The 21,652-nt window shown below is 42.9% G+C and overlaps 1 protein-coding gene across 1 annotated transcript in view; it reads left to right on the top strand.

Annotated features, from left to right (window-relative positions):
* Window positions 1-21,652, top strand: part of tr-alpha (thyroid hormone receptor alpha) — a 109,239-nt gene that overhangs the window by 42,919 nt on the left and 44,668 nt on the right. The window contains exon 2 of the mRNA XM_014192391.2: window positions 18,952-19,386. The gene's annotated coding sequence lies outside the window, so the exon portion shown is untranslated. The remainder of the gene's footprint in view (window positions 1-18,951; window positions 19,387-21,652) is intronic.

Raw genomic sequence — 21,652 nt, 5'->3', positions numbered from 1 at the left:
AGGCCTTTTTAGATGGGCATATGTTTCTGCTTATAATTTCTTTACATTTTGGTAGGCTATTTGTTAGTCAATTTGTCTAATTAGATACATGCAGCTTCTCTTCTGTCATTACTCGTTACCCTTGAAGACTAAATAAACCCTTGCTCACCAGAAAGTCACAAAAACACAAGCATTCGCTACATCCACAATAACATCTGCTAAATATGTGTATGTGACCAATAACGTTTTATTTTATTTGCTAAATTGATAGAATGAATGCTTCAATCTGGTTGACATCGGTAAGGTTTGTTTTCTTTCCTCTTTCGTCTCTGCGTCTCTGCTTCACTCATGCACGTTTAGGGACCGGGGAGAAAATTCATTAACTCAACCAAAACCAAAAAAACAGGAAAGAGTTTCAGTGTAAAATCACCAAATAACATTAGTTTCACCGGTTTGAAGGAAATTAAAATCTATCAAATGACCCAATTTTTTTTTTAACGATTTCAGATTGGTTTGGATGCATATTTGATATGTTTTGAAATACTACGATCAGCTGTTAAGATGCTGATAGAGAGCAGCAGCAGCAGTACTCCACATTCATTTTCTCAAGATGCTGAAAGAAACAAATCATATTTCTCTACTCCTGTTCCTGAGTCAGAATTTACATTTGGTGTATCATTTTACTGCAAGAAATGCTTCATTCTGCAGGGGTTAATATTATATTAGGCTATGTGAGAGGTTATAGACTTTCAGTTAGGCTACTATTCCATTTAACCCATCTGAACAGTACAGTTCCCTTGACGTGCCATTTTGAAGTCCCCAGTGCTGGCACTGCCCATCATCCTCTTTTGCCACTTCACCAAATATTTTCCAAATATTAGACTACTGTTCTGGCCTTCCCTTCTATTTATTTTCAGCTCTCCATTTTGCAGCATTTTTCTTATTGAAATAAACTCCGTTGTCCTTTTTGCCTCAGTGGATCAATGTTAACTTTTTCTACCGAAGTTCCCAAAAGCATTTAGCAATTGGCGTGTATTTGGTGCGCTACAGTTAGTGCATAGCCTAAGCTTTAGAGCCTAGCGTCAGATAAAAGTAGCCCATAGATATGAATTGCACAAGAATGATACTTTTGGCAATTAAAAAAAAATAATTCAATTTTTTTATAATGTATGCATTGTTTTCTATTTATTCAACTCACCCGCCCTTCATCCACACAATATTTAATGGCCCTAAACACACCCGCCCCGCGGATATACCTGTGTTTCACTGGTGCACACACACATGGACACACACTCACACACACACATGCTCCTTTTCCTCCTTATTCTTGTCCTCAGCTGGGCTTTTGGTTATGCTTAGTTGCCAGTATTGCGTAACTAAAGGGTAGCCGAGCCCTCCCTCCTGCGGTTGTTTTTGCCCAGTGCCCACTTGGACTATCGCCACAGCAGCCAAGGTCAATCACACATACCAGGCCCCTCTGTGCTATCTGGGGCGACGTGTGTGTGTGTGTGTGTACTGTATGTCTCTGCGTCCGTGTGTACTGTATGTCTCTGCGTGTGTGTGTACTGTATGTCTCTGCGTCCGTGTGTACTGTATGTCTCTGCGTCCGTGTGTACTGTATGTCTCTGCGTGTGTGCGCGCGGTGATGCTCTGTATTGACCATGGAGAGGCTTTGAAGCCACCGATTGGCCATATTGGCAGTCCTCCATAGGAATGAGTGGAATCCTACAGTTTTTCAAAATTACAAGTATTTGTTTTGTTGTGGTGGGGGACACTAACATTTAGTAATCTAACAATATATATGTTCAGGAATAAAAAAAATGAAAAAAAGTATATCTTACATATAATTTTAAAGTATTAAGTCAGTTATTATCAACTATATTTAGCCACGAGACAATTGTTTTTCTTGAATCCATGGTCGGGGGGCCGAAACATAATTAAAAATAATTTGTAGACCGCAAATTGACTGCAAGAAGCCCAAACACATATAATATTTGACTGAAACATAATCATTTCAAACCCTGCTTACATTTGTATACGATCACGTCTCTATATTATGTTTGGAAATACTTGAACAGATTGCCTAAATTAAAACTTGGAGCTGGTGCTTTTATAGTTTATTAGTATTATTTTTATTAATAATAATAATAATAATAATAATAATAATAATAATAATAATAATAATACACACAAAATATATACCAGTCAAAACACACCTACTCATTAAAGGGTTTTTATTTTTACTGTTTTCTATATTGTAGAATAATAGTGAAGCCATCAAAGCTATGAAATAAGACGTATGGAATCATTTAGTAACCAAAAAAGTGTTAAACAAATCAAAATATATTTTGTATTTGAGTTTCTTCAAAGTAGCCACCCTTTGCCTTGTTGACAGCTTTGCACATTCAGGTGTCTGTAATATAATAAATGGGCAAAAATGAATGTTGACATTCATAAATGCATTTCTATTGGTAAAAAAAAAAGTACAATGGTGGGGAGGTTTCAAGATGGAGGCACAGTGGCTTTACAGTACCCCCCCCCCCAGTCATCTAGTGCATATATAAATCATTGATGTGTCGCTCTCCGTCTCTCTCTTTGTGTGTGTGTGTGTGTGTGTGTGTGTGTGTGTGTGTGTGTGTGTGTGTGTCTCTCTTCTTTCCTCGTTTGCATAACACACCCGAGGCCACCCCCATTGAACTCCCTTATCGCCTCACCCATCTGCAAAGGCTTTGCACTGAGCAAACACTTTTATCAGTGAGCTCTAATCCACACGCTGTCTGCATCTCTTAGTGCCTCGGAAAGGACATTTTGTACTCGTGTTCACCCCTCATACATGTGTCAACCACTTCACTCGCTGTAGTGTAAATTCAGTGTAATTGTCCTTTTCTCCCTTTACACTACATCAGGGGTTCCCAAATGTTATTGCTTTGACACACACCAATTGAGGTGTCTTTTGAATCGCGACCCACCATAATGGTTGAGTGGCGTAAGAAATATACACAGACCGAAAATATCATCTTGGCAGCGAAGAGAAAATGTTGCAGTTTCAAAAGTAATTTCCTGCAATTCCACACATCCTGCCATGGAGCTGAAGGAGAATTGTGCAGTTTAGGCTGAATTTCCTCAAATTCAACACATTTTGACAGATGCTAATGCTGGGTTCTTAGGCTCAAACATAACGGTGGGGGCAAGATTGTCTAGCTTTTATTTTGTTTGTAAATTCTCAAAGATCATAGGCTATTATTGAAAAAAATATACTGTAGGTATAGTCTTTTCTACATACTTGGTTTAAGTTTTCCCATACTGAAAGTTAAATAAATAATAATTTGCTATTCACAAACTGTCATCCCGCGACCCACCTGGAGCCCTGGCTGGGTTGAGACCCACCGTTTTGGAACCACTGCATTACACAACATTTGGTTAATTGTTCAGCAGTCTTATGGCTTGAGGTTAGAAGCTGTTAAGGAGCCTTTTGGTCCTAGACTTGGCGCTCCGGTACCACTTTCCGTGTGGTAGCAGAGAACTGTCTATGACTTGGGTGACTGGAGTCTTTGACAATTTTGGGTTTTTTCCTTTGACACTGCCTAGTATATATGTACTGGATGGCAGGATGCTTGGCCCCAGTGATGTACTGGGCCATACGCACTACTCTCTAGCGCCTTACGGTCAGATGCCGAGCAGTTACCATACCAGGCGGTGATGCAACCGGTCAGGATGGTGCAGCTGTATAACTTTTTGAGGATCTGGGACCTATGCCAAATCTTTTCAGTCTCCTGAGGGGGAAAAGGTGTTGTTGTGCCCTCTTCACGACTGTCTTCGTGTGTTTGGGCCATGATATTTTGTTGGTGATGTGGACACCAAGGAACTTAACTCTCGACCCGCTCCACTGCAGCCCCGTCAACGTTAATGGGTCCTTTTCCTGTAGTCCACAATCAGCTCCTTTTGTCTTGCTCACATTGAGGGAGAGGTTGTTGTCCTGGCACCACACTGCCAGGTCTCTGTTAACCTCCCTATAGGCTGTCTCATCATTGTCGGTGATCAGACCTACCACTGTTGTGTCGTCAGCGAACCTAATGATAGCGTTGGAGTCGTTTGGCCACACAGTTATGGGTGAACGGGGAGTACAGGAGGGGACTAAGCACACACCCCTGAGGGGCCCCAGTGTTGATCATCACCGTAGTAGACGTGTTGTTGCCTGGGGGTGGCCCATCAAGAAGTCCAGGATCCAGTTGCAGAGGGAGGTGTTTAGCCGGAGCGGCCTTAGCTTAGTGATGAGCTTTGTGGGCACTATGGTGTTGGGGGTCAAAGCTCATCACTATCTTATGGACCCTAGGACTAAACACCTCCCTTTGCAACTGGATCCTGGAGGTAACAAGGTAACAACACAAGGTAACAACACATCCGCCACGCTGATCCTCAACACGGGGCCCCTCGGGTGCGTGCTCAGTCCCCTCCTGTACTCCCTGTTCACTCATGACTGCACGGCCAGGCACGACTCCAACACCATCATTAAGTTTGCCGATGACACGACAGTGGTAGGCCGGATCACCGACAAAACAGCCTGGCCGTGTGGTGCCAGGACAACTACCTCTCCCTCAACGTGATCAAGACAAAGGAGATGGTTGTGGACTACAGGAAAAGGAGGACTGAGTACGCCCCCATTCTCATCAACGGGGCTGTAGTGGAGCAGATTGAGAGCTTCAAGTTCCTTGGTGTCCACATCACCAACAAACTAACATGGTCCAAGCACACCAAGACAGTCGTGAAGAGGGCACAACAAAACCTATTCCACCTCAGGAGACTGAGAAGATTTGACATGGGTCCTCAGATCCTCAAAAGGTTCTACAGCTGCACCATCGAGAGCGTCCTGACTAGTTGCATCACTGCCTGGTATGGCAACTGCTCCCCTCTTCTACACTGTTGCTGCTCTCTGTTAATATCTATGCATAGTCACTTTAATAACTCTACCTACATGCACGTATTACCTCAATTACCTCGACTAACCGGTGCCCCCGCACATTGACTCTGTACCGGTACCCCCTGTATATAGCCTTGCTATTGTTATTTTACTGCTGCTCTTTAATGATTTATAACTTTTTTATTTCTTATTTTTGGGGGGGGGGTATTTAATTATTTATTTTTTAAACCAAGAACATTTAAACTGCGTTGTTGTTTAGGGCTTGTAAGTAAGAATTTCACTATGGTTGTATTCGGTGCATATGACAAATAACATGTTGATTTGATACTCTCCTCTCTGCTCAGCTCTCTACGCTCGCCGCTTTGTTCTACTCTGTTCTACTCTCCACTCCTATGCTTAGCTCTGCTCGCTACTCTGTTCTCCTCTCCTCTGCTCAGCTCTCTATACTCTCCTCTACTCTGCTGGCTCAACGTGTTTTTTTGTCCATCAGTCCTGCTGTCTATGTTCCCCTCAGGAATGTTTGGACACATTCCAAGGGACCTAAATCAGCCCAGGAGCAGACTCTCTCCATCCTCAATCTCCCCTCTCTCCCCTTATCGTTGACCACCTTATCAGTTGTAGATGGGGGAGAGGGGGTATAATATAAGTTATGTATGGAGAGCGTGCCTTTTTAGAACGGGGGGGGGGATCGAGAGGGAAGATGTATACCATGTAGGTTATATGCAGAGTTCCACCCTAGTCGTTGCTTAGGCAGGCCTCTGTGCTTTGACTGGCTGACTGGGTTAGGTTTAGTACTGACCTCTCCTCTCCTCATATACCCTCAGCTAACCAATGAAGCAAGGGGCCCCTCAAGGGGTGCTGCTGCACAGAATGCATAGTCACTCACTCTGCTGTAGGCTCCCTCTCGCTTCCTTTCTCCTCCTCTCTCTCAGCCTGTCTTACACTTTCTCTTTCTTTTACTCTCTCAAGCTCTAACTTTCTCTTCCTCTCTCTGAAATTCTCTCACACTTCTTTCTCTGTTCCTGCTATTTCTCTCTTCGCCTAATCTATTTTCAATTTCTCATGTCTGGCGCCTTTCTCGTCCTCCTCTTTCTTTCTTGGCTCACTAGTTGTTCCTGGCCTCCTCCCTTCTCCCTGTTCTTTCAGAGGTCAAGGAAGCTGTCAGTAACCACTGACCAATATCTGATGTGACATCACAGCAACCAGTAGCATACTTGCAGTATATGTCCTGGAAGCAGTTGTCAGGTTGGCATGTAGAGTGGATGTGCTGTTCTTTTACTGCTAGGGTACATTTGGTCGGTACACTGTACACGTGGCTGTTGAGTTTAAACCTGTATCACTAATCTCTAGGCTACACAATCAATGCACCCATCGCTGTGATAGTTACTTAAAGCCACAATCAAATGGGCTCATCAACAAAAATGTAAACAATGGAGCAATATTGCAAGGTGCAAAATCCACCCCCACACACTTGCCGGTGTAATGATTATGCTGTTGAAGCACCTTTGGCAGCGATTGCAGCCTCGAGTCTTCTTGGGTATGACTCTACAAGCTTGGTACACCTGTATTTGGGGAGTTTCTCTCATTCTTCTCGGCAGATCTCCTCAAGCTCTGTCAGGTTGGATGGGGAGCGTCACTGCACAGCTATTTTCAGGTCTCTCCAGAGATGTTCGATTGGGTTCAAGTCCGGGCTCTGACTGGGCCATTCAAGGACATTCAGAGACTTTCGAGCCACTCCTGCGTTGTCTTCTCTGTTGTTCAGGGTCGTTGTTCTGTTGGAAGGTGAGCCGTCGCCCCCAGTCTGAGTGCTCTGGGGCAGGTTTTCATCAAGGATCTCTCTGTACTTTGCTCCTTTCATCTTTCACTCGACTCTGACTAGTCTTCCAGTCCCTGCCGCTGAAAAAAATCCCCACACATGATGCTGCCACCATGCTTCACCGTAGGGATGGTGCCAGGTTTCCTCCAGACGTGACACCAAAAGGCACTTAAAGGACTCTGACCATGAGAAACAAGATTCTCTGGTCTGATGAAACCAAGATTGACCTCATGCAGGCCAAAGAGTTCAATCTTGGTTTCATCAGACTAGAGAATCTTGTTTCTCATGGTCTGCCAAAAGGCACCTAAAGGACTCTCAAACTCCAAGCGGGCTGTCGTGCCTTTTACTGAGGAGTGGCTTCTGTCTGGCCACTCTACCATAAAGGCCTGATTGGTGGAGTGCTGCAGAGATGGTTGTCCTTCTGGAAGGTTCTCCCATCTCCCCAGAGGAACTCTGGAGCTTTGTCAGAGTGACCATCGGGTTCTTGGTCACATCCCTGACCAATGCTCTTCTCCCTCGATTGCTCAGTTGGCCAGGCGGCCAGCTCTAGGAAGAGTCTTGGTGGTTCCAAACTTCTTCCATTTAAGAATGGAGGCCACTGTGTTAAGGACCTTTTAATGCTGCAGACATTTTTTTGGTACCCTTCCCCAGATCTGTAGCTCGACACAATCCTGTCTGAGCTCTACTGACAATTACTTCGACCTCATGGCTTGGTCTTTGCTCTGACATGCACTGTCAACTGTGGGACCTTATATAGACAGGTGTGTGCCTTTCCAAATCATGCCCAATCAATTGAATTTAGCACAGGTGGACTCCAAGTTGTAGAAACATCTCAAGGATATTAAATTAAAACAGGATGCACCTGAGCTCAATTTTGAGTCTCATATCAAAGGGTCTGAATGCTTATGTAAATAAGGTATTTCTGTTATTTTTTATAAATTTGCAAAACATTCTAAACCTGTTTTTGCTTTGCCATTATGGGGTATTGTGCATAGATGGATGAGAAAAAAATATTTAATCTATTTTAGAATAAGGCAGTAATGTAACAAAATTAGGAAAAAGTCAAGCGGACTTTATACTTTCCAAATGCACTATAATACCATCAGTATATTGCCACAGGTATTTCTATATTCCTGCTACAAGTCACTTTTCAGCCCTGTTTATGTTGCTGTATTGTTTACTATTATTATTATTTATCCGCTGAGAAAGCGAGAAGGGGGGGGGGGGGGGTAGAAAAAGAAAGAGGGGGTAGGGAGGGGAGAAGAGTAGAAAGGGAGATGTGTGTCATGACAGCTGCAACTCTTACTACACTACCTGTTTGCCAAAAAGGGATATCAACAGAAGGCCATTGGCACGGAATATTCTCACCTACTCCGATCTCATACCAGTTCAGCTCGCTAAATAGTGAGACACAGATGAGTCCAAGGGCACACGCAATGTCACCTCTTGGCCTGTGGATGAACCTATCGTTACCATGGGGATTGTCATTGGTCAGTACGCCCATTATTTTGCAATGCATAAACAGTGCCTTCAGAAAGTATTCACATCCCTTGACTTTTTCTACATTTTGTTGTTACAGCTACATTTTAAAATTGATTAAGTAGAGATTTTTTTTGGTCACTGGCATACACACAATACCCCATAATGTCAAAGTGGATTTTATCCCCGAAATGTTTAATAAATAAAAATGAAAAGCTGCAATTTCTTGATATGGCAAGCCTAAATAATTTCTTGAGTAAATATGTGCTGAACAAGTCACATAATAAGTTGCATGGACTCACTCTGTGTGCAATAATAGTGTTTAACAGGATTTTTGAATGACTACCTCATCTCTGTACCCTACACATACACTTATCTGTAAAGTCCCTCAGTCGAGCAGTGAATTTAAAACACAGATTCAACCACAAAAACCAGGGAAGCGTTTGAATGCTGTACAAAGAAGGCCATCTATTGGTAGATGGGTGAAAATATTGAGTGTACAATCCAGGTGTGGAAAGCTCTTGGAGACCTACTTCCGAAAGACTCAAAGCTGTAGTCGCTGTCATAGGTGCTTCTACCAAGTATTGACTCGGGGTGTCAATACTTATGTACATTTATATATTTTGTATTTCATTCTCAACAAATTTACAAACCATTTTCAAAAAAAAAACATTTTCACCTTTTCATTATGGGGTATTGTGTGTAGATGGGTGAGGGGGAAAAAAAACATTTATTTAAATTCAGGCTGTGACACAACAAAATGTGGAATAAGTCAAGGGAGGTGAATACTTTGAGTGTGCAAAACATTATGAACACCTGCTCTTTCCTTGACAGATTGTTGAATACAGGTGAATGCTACACTTCAATCAGAGTAGATGAAGGGGAGGAGACGGGTTAAAGAAGGATTTTTAAGCTTTGAGACAATTTACACGTGGATTGTGTATGTGTGCCATTCAGAGAGCATGTCAACGGGCAAGCCAAAATATTGAAGTGCCTTTGAATGGGGTATAGTAGTAGGTGCCAGGTGCACTGGTTTAGGTAAAGAACTGTAACTTTGAGTTTTTCACACTCAACAGTTTTTCATGTGTATCAAGAATGGTCCACCACCCAAAAGACATACAGCTAACTTGACACAACTGTGGGAAGCATTGGCGTCAACATGGGCCAGCATACCTGTGAAACGCTTTCGGCACCTTATACAGTTCATTCCCCGAGGAATTAAGGCTGTTCTGAGAGTAAAAGAGGGTCCCGCTCAATATTTGGAAGGTGTTCTTAATGTTTTGTACACTGTGTAGATATACTCCTAGCTAAAGGTTGTTTGTCGGGGATATCACTAAGTCAAAAAAATATATATAGCTGGAGGGGGCGTTTTAAAGGGGCAATCAGCAATTGCTACATCTACTTTTGGACTTATAAATTCATTATGTACCCATTTGAAGAATAAAACTTTAAATGTTTTATGAGCTTTGTTCAACTGTTGTACTCCATTAGAACCCAGAATATAAGCTTGTGGCCACCAGCTGCATTAAGTACTGCAGTGCATCTCCTCCTCATGGAATACACCAGATTTGCCAGTTCTTGCTGTGAGATGTTACCCCACTCTTCCCACCAAGGCACCTGCAAGTTCCCGGACATTTCTGGGGGGAATGGCCCTAGCCCTCACCCTCCGATCCAACAGGTCCCAGACATGCTCAATGGGATTGAGATCCGGGCTCTTCCCTGGCCATTGCAGAACACTGACATTCCTGTCTTGCAGGAAATCACGCACAGAATGAGCAGTATGGCTGGTGGCATTGTCATGCTGGAGGATCATGTCAGGATGAGCCTGCAGGAAGGGTACCACATGAGGGAGGAGGATGTCTTCCCTGTAACACACAGCATTGAGATTGCCTGCAATGACAAAAAGCTCAGTCCGATGATGCTGTGACACACCGCCACAGACCATGACGGACCCTCCACCTCCAAATCGATCCCACTCCAGACTACAGGCCTCAGTGTAACGCTCATTCCTTTGACAATAAACGTGAATCCGACCATCACCCCTGGTGAGACAAAACCGCAACTCGTCAGTGAAGAGCACTTTTTGCCAGTCCTGTCTGGTCCAGCGATGGTGGGTTTGTGCCCATAGGCGATGTTGTTGCCGGTGATGTCTGGTGAGTACCTACAAGCCCTCAGTCCAGCCTCTCTCAGCCTTTTACGGACATTTTGTGCACTGATGGAGGGATTGTGCGTTCCTGGTGTAACTCGGGCAGTTGTTGCCATCCTGTACCCGTCCCGCAGGTGTGATGTTCGGATGTACCGATCCTGTGCAGGTGTTTACACGTGGTCTGCCACTGCAAGGACGATCAGCTATCCGTCCTGTCTCCCTGTAGTGCTGTCTTAGGCGTCTCACAGTACGGACATTGCAATTTATTTCCCTGGCCACATCTGCAGTCCTCATGCCTCCTTGCAGCATGCCTAAGGCACGTTCACGCAGATGAGCAAGGACCCTGGGCATCTTTCTTTTGGTGTTTTTCAGAGTCAGTAGAAAGCCCTCTTTAGTGTCCTAAGTTTTCATAACAGTGACCTTAATTGCCTACCGTCTGTAAGCTGTTAGTGTCTTAACGACCGTTCCACAGGTGCATGCTCATTAATTGTTTATGGTTCATTGAACAAGCATGGGAAACTGTATTTTTTTTAAGCCCTTTACAATGAAGATCTGTGAAGTTATTTGGATTTTTACGAATCATCTTTGAAAGACAGGGTCCTGAAAAAGGGACGTTTTTCTTTTTTTTGCTGAGTTTAGTAATTAAGCGACCCGGCATCATCATTACACATCTCCTTCTTTCAGACACAGACAGAGTGGCCCAGAATAGGTGTTGTTAGTGTAGAGCCTTCTCACAGATGGGTGTCTATTGCCACTCACTCTCTGAGGGAGAATCAGATATTCCATCCATCCCTTAGATAACAGAGGTAACCAGATCCCTACATTTTACACTGAACATTTTTATTTCATCATTGCGAAGCAATTGCTTATAAAATGCCTAGTGTACCCTTTAGGTATCTATATACTGTCTTATTTTTTATCTATCTTTTATAGAGGAATGCATTACAATTGTATTACAGTATCATCAGGTCAAAGTTAAACTAATTTTGTCTTTTTTTATGATAAAAGTAAAGCACAAGACAATGCAGACGAAAACAGCGTACAATCTTGTCCAAAGCTTATCAAAAGCAGAAATACAAGGTCACCCAGGGTCATATTGTCTAGTCAAGAGGAGCATCTGTTTTACAGCATAGAGGTTACAAGGACAGCTGTTTCACACTCCAGGCTGTGTGTGTGTGCAGTATGTGTTTCATTAGTAGTACAGTCGTGGCCAAAAGTTTTGAGAGTGACATTTTCACAAAGTTTGCTGCTTCAGTGTCTTTAGATATTTTTGTCAGATGTTACTATGGAATACTGAAGTATAATTACAAGCATTTCATGAGTGTCAAAGGCTTTTATTTACAGTTACATGAAGTTGATGCAAAGAGTCAATATTTGCAGTGTTGACCCTTCTTTTTCAAGACCTCTGCAATCCGCCCTGGCATGCTGTCAATTAACTTCTGGGCCACATCCTGACTGATGGCAGCCCATTCTTGCATAATCAATGCTTGGAGTTTGCCAGAATTTGTGGGTTTTTGTTTGTCCACCCCCCTCTTGAGGATTGACCACAAGTTCTCAATGGGATTAAGGTCTGGGGAGTTTCCTGGCCATGGAACCAAAATATTGATGTTTTGTTCCCCGAGCCACTTATCACTTTTGCCTTATGGCAAGGTGCTCCATCATGCTGGAAAAGGCATTGTTTGTCACCAAACTGTTCCTGGATGGTTGGGAGAAGTTGCTCTTGGAGGATGTGTTGGTACCATTCTTTATTCATGGCTGTGCTCTTAGGCAAGATTGTGAGTGAGCCCACTCCCTTGGCTGAGAAGCAACCCCACACATGAATGGTCTCAGGATGCTTTACTGTTGGCATGACACAGGACTGATGGTAGCGCTCACCTTGTCTTCTCCGGACAAGCTTTTTTCCGGATGCCCCAAACAATCGGAAAGGGGATTCATCAGAGAAAATGACTTTACCCCAGTCCTCAGCAGTCCAATCCCTGTCCCTAATGTTTTTCCTGGAGAGAAGTGGCTTCTTTGTTGCCTTTCTTGACACCAGGCCATCCTCAAAGTCTTCGCCTCACTGTGCATGCAGATGCACTCACACCTGCCTGCTGCCATTCCCGAGCAAGCTCTGTACTGGTGGTGCCCAGATCCCGCAGCTGAATCAACTTTAGGAGACGGTCCTGGCGCTTGCTGGACTTTCTGGGGCGCCCTGAAGCCTTCTTCACAACAATTGAACCACTCTCCTTGAAGTTCTTGATGATCTGATAAATGGTTGATTTAGGTGCAATCTTACTGGCAGCAATATCCTTGCCTGTGAAGTCCTTTTTGTACAAAGCAATGATGACGGCACGTGTTTCCTTGCAGGCAACCATAGTTGACAGAGGAAGAACAATGATTCCAAGCACCACCCTCCTTTTGAAGCTTCCAGTTTGTTATTCGAACTCAATCAGCATGACAGAGTGATCTCCAGCCTTGTCCTCATCAACACTCACACCTGTGTTAACGAGAGAATCACTGACATGTCAGCTGGTCCTTTTGTGGCAGGGCTGAAATGCAGTGGAAATGTTTTTGGGGGATTCAGTTCATTGCATGGTGAAGAAGGACTTTGCAATTAATTGCAATTCATCTGATCACTCTTCATAACATTCTGAAGTATATGCAAATTGCCATCATACAAACTGAGGCAGCAGCCTTTGAAAACGTATATTTGTGACATTCTCAAAACTTTTGCCCACAACTATGTACAGGATACACATACAGTAGTACACAACGGTAAGAATGCCAACAAGTAAATGGTTCAGTAGAATAAACATTTTATAATAAGTATAATACAGGAAGGCATCATTTATCGAACAATATTTACATGCGTTTTGGGGAATGTGCGTGTGTGCATGCGTGTCCCACCCAATGATGTTCCTTCCTAACATCCTTAAGGGACTCTTCATTTAACATGATAAGTCAAGACTTTGTAGAGTCTTTTTGGGTTTGTCTCAAAGAGCTTTGCACACCTGGATTGTGCAATATTTACCCATTGTTCTTTAATCAATTCTTCAAGCTCTGTCAAATCGATTGTTGATCATTACTAGACAGCCATTTTAGATTTAAAAAAAAAATACATTTTCAAGCCCGATTTAAGTGAAAACTGTAACTGGGCCACTCAGGAACATTCAATGTCGTCTTGGTAAGCAACTCCAGTGTAGGGTTGGCCATGTGTTTTAGGTTATTGTCCAGCTGAAAGGGGATTTAGTCTCCCAGTTTGTTGGAAAGCAGACTGAACAAGGTGTTCCTCTAGGAGTTTGCCTGTGCTTCCATTCTATTAATTTTTATATCCTGAAAAACTCTGTAGTCCTTAACGATTACATGCATACCCATAAACATGATGCACCCACCACTATGCTTGTACATATGGAGTGGTACTCAGTAATGTGTTGAATTGGATTAGCCCCAAACATAACACTTTGAATTCAGAACAAAAGTTAATTTCTTTGGCACGTTTTTTGCAGTATTAATTTTGTGCCATGTTGCAAACAGGATGCATGTTTTTGAATATTTTTATTCTGTACAGGCTTCCTTTTCACTGTCATTTATGTTAGTATTGTGGAGTAACTACATTGTTGATCCATTCTCAGTTTTCTCATATCACAACCATTAAACTCTGTAACTGTTTTAAAATCACCATTGGCCTAATGGTGAAATGCCTGAACAGTTTCCTTCCTCTCCGGCAACGGAGTTAGGAAGGACGGCTGTATCTTTGTAGTGACTGGTTGTATTGATACACCATCCAAAGCCTAATGAATAACTTCACCATACTCAAAGGGATATTCAGCATCTGCCAATCGATGCCCATCTTTGCGAGGCATTGAAAAAACTTACTGGTCTTTGTGGTTGAATCTGTGCTTGAAAATCACTACTCGATTGTGGGACCTTACAATTATCTGTATGTATGGGGTAGTCATTAAAACATGCGAGTTGTTAAGGCCATTTTCACGCCTGAACTTATTTAGGCTTGCCATAAGAAAGAGGTTGAATACTTATTGACTCGAGACATTTCAGCTTTACATTTTATATTAATTTCAAAAATGTTCTGCAAACAAAATTTCACTTTCACATTATGGGGTATTGTGTGTAAATCAGTGACACAACATCTAAATCATCAATTTAAATTCACGCTGTAACACAACAAAATGTGGAAAAAGGAAAGGGGTGAATGCGCACTCTGACAGAAGTCTTGCCAATGCCATATGTTATTTTCATCCCTCCTTGTCAGTATGTCCTTGGCAGATGGCAATCAGTGACTAACATTTTAATTAAATTAACTAACTAATTGATGTTTTGTTTATGTGATTGCGCTCCCTCTGTCACTCTTTCAAGCGCCAGGGAGTCCATCTGAATCACCCTCTCCTTGTTTGTTCAATGACTAAAAATCACAAGGCCGTTACCAAAGTAACACAGTGAAAATATGTCCTTGCCTTAAACAGTTTTGAGTAGGCCTTCCGGGCTGGGCTGTAAGAGTACTGGAAATGAGTTCATGCTGTTCATAATGTCTCAGAGGAGCTGGGTACAGAGGGGTTTGATGCTTGCTAGCTGGAACTGGAGGCTTGTAATTCACAAATAATGATAGAGCACGAAGTAGTCTTGAATGGCACATTTTCCCCCCAGAGTACTTATTTTATTTATTTATTTATTTTACGATTGCTGTATCCTCAATTCCACAGTAGAGGTGTTAGCGCCACCAGTGGCCACTACTTACAGTTAGGGTTGCACATTTTGGGGAAACTTTCCATGGGAATTAATGGAAATATATGCAAATTAATATTAATACCATTTAAATGTAGATGTTTTTCGCATTGGATATATTTATCATATCATATGGAGCCCGAAACACAAACCTTTTACCTGAGCATAAGTAGACATAATTGCAAATTATTAAATCCTTCCAATAGAAATAAAAATATTTAGTCAACTCATTTTAATTAAAGTTCAATTTGTGACTCTTCACATGGGATGATTTCACTGAACAACAAAAGGGAATATTGAATGATATCCATCGCATCTCCCAAAAACGTTTTCAACATACATCTGTAAAATGATAGTCCAGAAACTAAAGGGGATCGTGCCTCAGATCCACAAAGTCCCTTCCACCAGGTGGTTGATGAGATGTGTTGGTACGACTGCCGTATTGCATCTCCATCCTAAAGCCCTTGCTTGGAAGTGTACTTCGCCAGACTGCCAAGAAGCTTTCCCTCATCCAGGCCAAGGTGGTGAGACACGGTAGCGATGACACCATAGGCCTTGTTGATCTCTGCACCAGACAGGATGCTCTTGCCAGCATACTTGGGGTCCAACATGTACACTGCGACATGTATGGGCTTCAGGCAGAAGTCTTCACGCTTTTTGATGTATTTCAGAACTGCAGTTTCCTCTGCTTGGAGCAACAGTGAAGTGGGCAGGGCAGTACGGATTTATTCTCTTACATCTGCAAGCAGAGTCTGAACATCAGACAGGATGGCATTGTCTCCCTCAATCCGTGCAATGGCTACTGCTATAGGTTTAAGGTGTTTCAGGCTGCTTACCACTCTCTCCCAAAATACATCATCCAGGAGGATCCTCTTGATGGGGATGTCCATATCGACAGACTGTTGATGGGTGGCGATAATGTAGTTAATTATTCCTTGTCCACGAACGTTCGACCACTCATCAGAGATGATTGCAATAGTCTGCTTTCTCTATGATTTGCTTGACCTTCACTTGAACTCTGCATCCAGCAAATTAGTAGATAAAGCATGTCTGGTTGGAGGGGTGTATGCTGGGTGAAGAACATTCAGAAATCTCTTCTAATACACATTGCCTGTGAGCATCAGAGGTGAACCAGTTGCATACACAGCTCGAGTAAGATATTCATCAGCATTTCTGACTTCGTTCCTCCATTGAGTAAAAAAAACAACTTCTGATTCCAGGAGGACCATGAGCTGTTGCTATCAATAAGGTGTCTGATTCATCATTTTCACTTTGAATAGAACGTTTGTCAGAGGTTGTTTGTTGTGAGCGCTGAGGGAGCTTTATGCACTTGGCCAGATGATTCTGCATCTTTGTTGCATTTTTCACATATGATTTAGCACAGTATTTGCAAATGTACACAGCTTTTCCATCTACATTAGTTGCAGTGAAATGTCTCCACGCGTCAGACAGTGCCCGTGGCATTTTCCTGTAAAGATTAGGGAAAAAATAAGGAAAAAAACCCAAATACAATTCCATGTACAGATAAATAGTTAAGCAGTTAGATTAAACAACTCCTTTTTAAGATTAATGTTTTAAAATGAAACTTATGGAAACAGGTGAATTAACACTCCTCAGTTAGCAAGGCTCAAGCAACCTAAACCCACATGGTAGCAAAAACTAACTAGCAGAAATTGTTAACAAGTTAGAAATTATTTAAACACACTTTGCTCTAGGCTACTATTTATTAGTTAACAAAAAATATTTTATGTCTTTATAAAATATATTCACCACACCCAGTATTGTAATCAAAACATACCAGAAAGCATTTAGTCCTGGGTCAGACAGTGTAGTAGTGTGGGCTCAATAGCATCTCATTCCTGTGCAAGATCTTGAGAATCAGCTGTACATGTAATGGAAGAGTGCACTGTACATGTGATGGAAGAATGCACTGTGCATGCAGATGTTTGCAATTCCATTGAATTGGGGGTAGTTTAACCAAATATTGCCACAAGAATTGCCTTATGTGTATCCCACAAAAAAGGTTCACTGTTATAAACTAACATTTATGATGAATTTAAGCAAAATTCCTGTGCTTAACTTCCCATGAAAATTTTCCGGGAATTTCCCGGAAGGTTTCCGACCCTTTGCAGCCCTACTTACAGTGCCTATAGAAAGTCTACACCTCCCTTGGATTTCTTCACATTTTGTGTTACAAAGTGGGATTCAAATGGATTTCATTGTCATTTTCTGTCAATGATCTGCACAAAGTACTCTGTGAAATTGTAAGAAAAATTCAAACATTTTTTAAAGATGAAAACAAAATAAGACACTAATATATACTATATACCTTGATTTAGATAAGACTTCACCCGCCTGAGTCAATACATGTTAGAAACGCCTGATTTATAGATGCAAGTCTCTTAAGAGCTTTGCACACATGTATTGTGCAATATTTGCCCAATTATTCTTTTAAAAATTCTTCAAGCTCTGTCAAGATGTTGGAGATCATGGCTAAACGGCAATTATACAGTATTTGTTTTTTATTCTGTGCCTTGTTGCATACTTATGCTTGTTTTGGGACATTTTTATTCTGTATATTTGTGTTCTTCTTTTCACTCGGTCATTTAGGTCATTATTGTGGAGTCACTACAATGTTGTTGATCCATCTTCAGTTTTCTCTCATCACAGCTATTGAACTCCTGTAGCTGTTTTAAAATCACCAAAGGTCTCATGGTGACGTCCCAAAGCTCTTTCCTTCCTGTCCTGCAGCTCAGTTCAGAAGTATGACTGCATCTTTGTGTCTCGGTGGTTTAATACATCATCCACAACATAACTATTCATTTGGCCATGCTTAAAGATGCAGTGCTTTCGGAAAGTATTCAGACCCCTTGACATTTTGTTACGTTACAGCCTTACTCTAAAATCTACACACAATTCCCCATAATGACAAAGCAAAAACAGGTTTTTAGAAATGTTGGCAAATGTATTAAAAATAAATAACTTAAATATCACATTTACATAAGTATTCAGACCCTTTACTCAGTACATTGTTGAAGCACCTATGGCAGCGATTACAGCCTCGAGTGTTCTTGGGTATGATGCTACAAGCTTGGCACAGCAGTATTTGGGGAGTCTTTCCCATTCTTCTCTGCAGATCCTCTCAAGCTCTGTCAGGTTGGATGGGGAGTGTCGCTGCACAGCTATTTTCAGGTCTCTCCAGAGATGTTCAAGTCTGGGCTCTGGCTGGGCCACTCAAGGACGTTCAGAGACTTGTCCCGAGCCACTCCTGTTTTGTCTTGGCTGTGTGCTTAGGTTCGTTGTCCTGTTGGAAGATGAACCTTCTCCCCAGTCTGAGGTCCTGAGCACTCTGGAGCAGGTTTTCATCAAGGATCTCTTTGTGCTGTGCTCCGTACATCTTTCCCTCGATCTTGACTAGTCTCCCAGTCCCTGCCACATCAGACCAGAGAATCTTGTTTCTCATGGTCTGAGAGTCCTTTAGGTGCCTTTTGACAAACTCCACTTGCATTGGGCCATAATAGGCTATTTCCTACTCGCAGAATAGGCCATTTCCTACTTGCACTGTATGTGAAACAAAGTCTCTTGAGTTAGCAATTTATAGATTTTCTAAAATGCTATTCTCCCTACATGAACTTGTCCTCAAGTAATGCCTCACTAAAATAATGTTGACCTCAACTCCACAACAGCAAGGCAGACCGAACTCATAGACACACCAGTAAAATCAAGGCTTTGACTGTTTTTACAGTATCTACCCTGTCAGTTTGCCTAGGCGTAATCTGTGTTCCGGAAACCAGTCCTCTCATAGTCTACCCAGTGAGTTTGAAGGTGTTTTGTACTCCGTTAGTTGGCTTCTTTGTGTTTGTCGAACCCTTCTGTTCTGTGTGTGTCTTACAGGTGCAGGCTGACTGATCCACTGGCGAGCACCTTTTTGGAAGGTAGACAAGGACCGAGCAGTGGAGCACGTCTGAGGCGTTCAGACCCAGGGCTAGCCGAGCTAGCGAGTTGCTGCCAAAAACAGCACGGGGAGAGCCTGAAAACAGTTTGCCTGGGTGGCAGCATCACATCCTCAGACCCTGGAAATGGCCCGCCTGGGAGGCAGTCAAAACCAGAAGGCTGCATGCTTGGGGGTCATTCACTTACATTAAACAGCACAGCGGCAAGCCTGAATGGTTTGGGGACCCTGAGATCAGCGCGCTGCCTTAGGGGCTGAGAGGGACTGAAAGGGGAGCCTGGGCTGCATCATCAGCCAATAATAGCCTGCCAGGTGGCAAAGGCTGTAAGAAGAACAGTAAGAACCAGCAGAGCGAGGGTGAGAAGAACAATCCACAGGTGAGTTCTCTGGTTCCTTCCCACTCGGCCCCTTCTCTCCACCTTTATGATGCAGTTGGTGAAACAACAGGAGTAGTAAGACTGGGGCCTAATTGGATAGCTCAGAACTTCAGCTCTTTCATATTCAGATCTGCACATTGAATTTGAGAAGGCGAGGCAAGGTTATCTCAAGGCTTAAGGTATAGATTTAGGGCGCTCTTATTAAGGTGGTCTTGAGTCAAGGAGTCGTTCTAAACGCGGTCGACTAACTTATTTCCCAACATGAGTAACCCAGTCCACTGCCTCTTGTGTGTTGTCTGGCTGTGGCGTTAATCCACTGGAAGCTGTACCTCTGACCTTTTTGATTGGCTAATCCTCCGTGACCCGCCAGGTGGCGTGAGGGTTTCTGGGAGAGAGAGTCGAAGTGGAGGAGGGAGCTAGACTGTCAGAGATCGAAGTGACTGATCCAACTGAACAGGGCCCATGTTAAGAAAGCACCTCGAAGTAGGAGTGCTGATGGAGGATCAGGTCCTCCTTTTTCCATATGATCCTATTCATTAGGATTTAAAATGTTCAACTGATCCTAGATCAGCACTCTTTATGAATACAGGACCTGGTCCTTGGCCGAGCCCTTTTCTGTATGCCTTTTTAACACGACTGTGCTAGTGCACTCCGGATTGTGGGGCTATGGCTATATCCTACTGCTGACACCAATGTGGCACATTTTGGTGTGGACACACCTCGGGGTTGATGTTTGACTGTTGTGCTTCATAGTCTAAGATGAGGATCTCCCTCCCTGTGTGTTTAGCTCAAATAAGTCTGGATCAAACAGATCCCATCTCCCCTTTTGATCCCCTTGATCTAATGTCTTCCATTATGATGCCTGAGGGGTAAAATCAGGATAGAATCAGTCCCTGTGTTTCAATGGAATTCTGAGTTAGGAACGTAGCTCAATACCGAAAGTGCTGATATTTGTCCTGTTTCACATATGTACAGGTGTGTAACAAGTGTGTTTTTTTGTTGCACATCGCCCCCTCCCCTGAGACACCAGCTGAGAGCGGGGTCACGGCCAGGGACACCGGAGCAATTAAGGTTTAAGGCCTTTGCTCACGGGCAGATGGACAGATGTTTTTCACCTAGTCGGCTCAGGAATTCGAACTAGCAACCTTTTGGTTGCTGGCCCAACGCTTTAACCGCTAGGCTACCTGTCGCTCCCATGGCTCCATTCTTTATTTGACATAAACAATGCTATTTCCACGTTCCTCATCGTGTGACAAAAACGCTAGTACCCCGTCCGCAGGGACCTCACTTTTTATTTCTCTCAGCATTCCCTACTCCCTCCCTCTGCTGTGAAAACGTCACATGTAATAACTTCTATTGATAATCGTCTCACGCATCATACTAGCGCCATAACACCTTCCCCTTTCCAGCACTTTGTGTTGCCATGGTAATGTCCTCCCTTCCCTGCACATGCTGCACGGGAACAGCGGAGCAACAGGTTGATGTATAGAAACCAGAACCCCAGGCCGACCAATCAGAGAGGCTCCTGCCGTGGAGTGCTCACCTTACGGAACTTGTGGAAAGCTGTGTGTGTGTGTGTGCTAGCATGCGTGCGCTCGCATCTGTACGATACTTGTTAGTATCGTGGCAAGGAAACAAAACATGAAGCGGATGTAACTTCATTAGGAAAACAGCCCTGATGTTGGAAACAAACATCATTATGTTGTCATCCAGAGTGACATGTATTTATTTTCCAAGCTATAGCACACTATTTTACCAGCAGCAGGTTTTTAAAGGACCAAGTGAGCTTCGTGTTTACATTTTTGCCATGGAAAAAAATATTGTAACACTGGTATCGTCAAAACCTGTGTGTGTGCCTGCCTCCCTCCCTCTCTGCCTGCTGAAGCTCAGCGTGTGTCCAGACTACAGAGTTGAAGGTAGATGCTTTCATCATGCAGATCAACATGTTACCAGTCAGAGACGACACGCAAGGTCGGCTGGAGAATCTATGACTCTTGCCTATAGCCCTATAACTAGTATCGCCACAATACCAGCATTTTGACTTGAATACCGATACCAGGTTTATTATCTCAATACCGAAACGACACCACACAAAAAAAGAAGGCGCATTAACCAAAGCCAGAATGTAACTTGATCCAGACAAGTGAACTCAGCTACTGCTCTGTCATTACATTTGGAAAAAAATGTTTATGCATTATTTGAATCAATTCTACAATAAATGTTACTTAGATTTTTACCAATCAAACTACAAAATAGCATAATGCTA

The sequence above is a fragment of the Salmo salar genome, chromosome ssa03 (genome assembly GCF_905237065.1).
Source record: "Salmo salar chromosome ssa03, Ssal_v3.1, whole genome shotgun sequence".
Classification (NCBI taxonomy): domain Eukaryota; kingdom Metazoa; phylum Chordata; class Actinopteri; order Salmoniformes; family Salmonidae; genus Salmo; species Salmo salar.
The sequence above is the reverse complement of the archived record's forward strand: the minus strand, read 5'-3'. Positions and strand labels throughout refer to the sequence as shown.